Raw genomic sequence first — 3,704 nt, 5'->3', positions numbered from 1 at the left:
AACGGATGTTCCAAAAATGTTTTACTAGCGTCAGAAGGTATTTCAGTAGCCATTCAGCAGCTGATTCCAGCACTTCAATATACAGAATTGTCTAACCAACCCAGAAAAGCGTACTCTTGTACATCTTTTTCTGCTTTTAATACTTTTTTCGCAGCAGTACTTGATTTCTTTGTTTCTTTCAACGCCCTTTTTCGTCTGACATACTTACAGCGCAAGCTTGTGAAAGCCGGTTTAGCAGCTGCACATGAAAAAAGAACAAAAGCGCAAAGATAAAAAACAAAAAACATGCAAGTTGTGTACCTTCTATGCTATTACCCTACCCAGCCGGCAAAAAAACGTCTTTAAGACGTCTTTAAGACGCATTTCCGTGCGTCTTTTTGGCGTCTTATTTTGGTCTTAAATGTCCGCTTTCCTGACGTCTTTTTTCGTGCGTCTTCACGACGTCTTTTCCATGCGTCGTAAAGACGTCTTTTTTTAAGTTTTTAAGACGTCTTCCAAATGCGTTTTAAAGACATCTTTCAAATACGTCTTAAATGCGTCTTTTCTAGGTCTTAAATGTCCGCTTTTCCGACGTCTTTATGGCGTCTTTTTGTGCGTCTTAAAGACGTCCTTTTCGCAGTCTTAAAGACGTCTTTGTAATGCTTTTTAAAGACGTTTTTTTAAATGCGTCTTAAGTGCGTCTTTTATAGGTCTTAAATGTTTGCGTCTTTTTTGTGCGTCTTTTTTAGTGGCAAATAAGACGTAAACTCTAAATAAAGTCATTCTAGAAAGCTGTTCAAACAACCTTTGTCCTTAGAGGGGTTAGAAATGCAGTAAAACTGTATAACTTTATCTTTTTGTAATATTTTCTTTAAAATCATAAATATCATAAATAATTCTATATTATCAACAAATTTACAATAATTTTATTCACAGCAGTTAAACATCAGTATTTGCTCAAATTAGTTAGTTACTACACGTTTTTCTTTCTATGAGAACCTAGTTTAAAAGAACGTTGAGGCTTAGTACTCAGTCTGAATTCCCCCATAGATTAAGGACCAAATAATGTGAGTCTAGAATCGCTAATTATATTCGAATACTTACAAGTTAAAATACCGTAGTTTTTGTAAATATAAAAATAATTATTTTCACGCGTTAATAATTAAAGGGAAATAAAATAGAAACTGGAACGAAACTAAACACGCGTTAATAAAAGGCAAAAAAATTATAAGCCCGGAAAATAAGAATTTTTTTCAAATTATATTATCTGCCTTATGTTATAGAAATACTGTGACCAAACATAATTTGTTTTTTTACTTTTTTTATAAATCTTGTTAGAAGAACCATCGGATAGATTTTTTTTCGGGCTCTTTCAATGTTTTCCGCCACAGGTAGGTTCCACTTTCCCAGAGCGTACTGTACTGATATGTAAAAAGAATAAGTCTGTTTTGGTAATAAATTACAATTTTTGCTAAAAATGGCCTATGTGCGTTAATAAGAGGGCGTGTTAAATTAGACAAACTACGGTAGTTTTTGAATGACTATCATGTATAAATGCTCGTGATAAATAAATAAAGACTAACAGTTCCAAATCCTGTGGAGCGAAATAAACAAACAGAAAAACAATAACAAAAATATTAAATATTTCATTCCGGCTGGTTTGCTTTTTGGCGACCGGCACCGCCCTTTTGATCAGGGGCGTTTTTTAGCTTTATTGCAATTTGATTGCGCACATCGTTCTCCGTGGCTGCAGGGTACTTTCGTGCAATAGCATCTAAAAAAAAAAGAAAAAAAAAGACGATTGTGAGATTTATTTTTCTTATTTTAATTCTAAAATTTGAAATAGGCAACTTTTTGTTGCAACCTCCGTCGTTCATTCCGCCTCTTTGCCTTATCCATTTCTGAAATAAATTTAATGCTTAGCTAAAATTGATGTAATGTTAGTTAAAAATATAGCCAGCCTGTGAATAAAATTTAAACTAGCTTGACAATTTCCATTAAGTACAGACAGATCCACTCTAAAGTTATAGTTACAAAACTTATTTAAGAAAGTGAAGATTTATTCATCAATGTTCTTAATAAAATATTTAGTTAAATAATTTTTAAGAAACGTCAGTTTTTAGTTCAGGTCAAGTTACAGAAACATGTCTGTGACCGGCAAAGTATATGTCATTTTCCCTTAAGAAATAGCTGCAAGATATCACAAATATTTCTCTGCATTTTGTATGACTTTCTAATAATCTTAATTTGGAAATTTTATTAAATCACAGGTACTTTTTGTGATGTAAATACTTTTGTTTAATTTTAAAATTCAATTGTACAAGTCACGCAGAATCAACAGGGTTTGTGTGTGGGTGGCGTGGTGGCTTTTGGGTGTAAAAGGCTTATAAATGTTTGCTAGCTAGCTGGTACAACTATAAACTTTTGTGACTAGGTATTTCCTCTTTAGATAGCATCTAAAACCTGGCTTTATGAGACTTATGGTTACACTACCTGGCTAGAAACACCTAGCTACAACCCTGGAAAAATTTTTCACTAATTTTTCAGGGTTGCAGCTAGCATAGCTACTAGCTTTAACAGTAAAAAAAGTAAACAAGAAAATAAATATATATACATGACCTTAACTGTATACGATCCATAGCTCTTAGTCCCCAAACTCGTTTCACAAAATAAAAAGATAACTTTTTTGGTGCTCATGAAAAAATACGATCAGTTTTACGAAGAAACAAGCCTCAGCTCATTGGGCTACCATATTGCCAGAACTCATTTGATGAATAATGCAAATAAAAACAAAAACAATTTTAACTTACTCTCTGCAACCAACCGGTTTCCCTTCTCGACTTGGTTTTGTTTAAAAGTTACCGCCACTTCAGACGTTTAAAATTGTACAGACGGGGGTAATAATTAAGTTTTTTACTCTTTAATCACTCTTTTGAATGATAAATACAGATTTACTCTGCTATTTTAATACAATACAAGTTTTTAAAATCAAGTTATTGTGAGATATATTTTTTTATTGGCATTATCGTTTTTACATGAAAGAAGTAATTAAACATGTTACCCGCGGAGAAATAGTAGACCAATTATATCACGAATAAAAACCGGTCTTTTCTCGATCTTTTTTGCGTCTTTCAAATGCGCGTCTTAATTATGCACGAAAAAGACGTCTTAAAGACGTCTTTTATCACAAACGAAAAAGACCGTGCCTGAAAAAGACGCATTAAAGACGCCTTTAAAATGCGCGTCTGACACATGCGTTTTAAAGACGTTTAAAAGACGTATTTCGGGTGCGCGCATATTTCATGCGCAAAAAAGCTCCAGAAAAGGCGTCTTTAAAACGTCTTGTGCCGGCTGGGTAAGCTTTTGTCTCTTTTCTGGGCAGTTAAAGGTGTCCTTATCAAGGAAGATAAATAAACTTACCTGATTCAAGTTGAAGATCCTTAGCTACAGCTTCCCAAGCGTTGTTCCATTTATTTTTATTGTGAAAATGTGGTATAGCCTTGTCAAATAGACAAAAGTTTTTTTTGCACTAAAAAAGCAAGAGCCTCTCCCATTTCTTTTTTAGTCTTCAAATGTTTCGCAAAAAATTTCTCAATTCGAACGTTTTTTCCTAATTCGAACGTTTTGTTTCATTCAAACTCTAAGACATTTTTAAGGCTTAAGAAAAAGTATCAATAAAATTTGATATTTTGTCGTAAGCCGTAAACAAATTAGCATTCACACTT

At 33.3% G+C, this 3,704-nt stretch overlaps 1 long non-coding RNA gene across 1 annotated transcript; it reads right to left on the bottom strand.

Annotated features, from left to right (window-relative positions):
• Positions 1–1,505: 1,505 nt before the first annotated feature.
• On the bottom strand, positions 1,506–3,329 carry LOC130649361 (uncharacterized). Its single transcript, XR_008983039.1, has 2 exons — positions 2,599–3,329; positions 1,506–1,753 (listed from the first exon to the last, which is right to left on the bottom strand). It is a non-coding gene; the product is annotated as an uncharacterized LOC130649361 (long non-coding RNA).
• Positions 3,330–3,704: the final 375 nt, after the last annotated feature.

The sequence above is a fragment of the Hydractinia symbiolongicarpus genome, chromosome 7 (genome assembly GCF_029227915.1).
Source record: "Hydractinia symbiolongicarpus strain clone_291-10 chromosome 7, HSymV2.1, whole genome shotgun sequence".
Classification (NCBI taxonomy): domain Eukaryota; kingdom Metazoa; phylum Cnidaria; class Hydrozoa; order Anthoathecata; family Hydractiniidae; genus Hydractinia; species Hydractinia symbiolongicarpus.
This window is presented reverse-complemented; position numbering and strand designations above follow the sequence as displayed.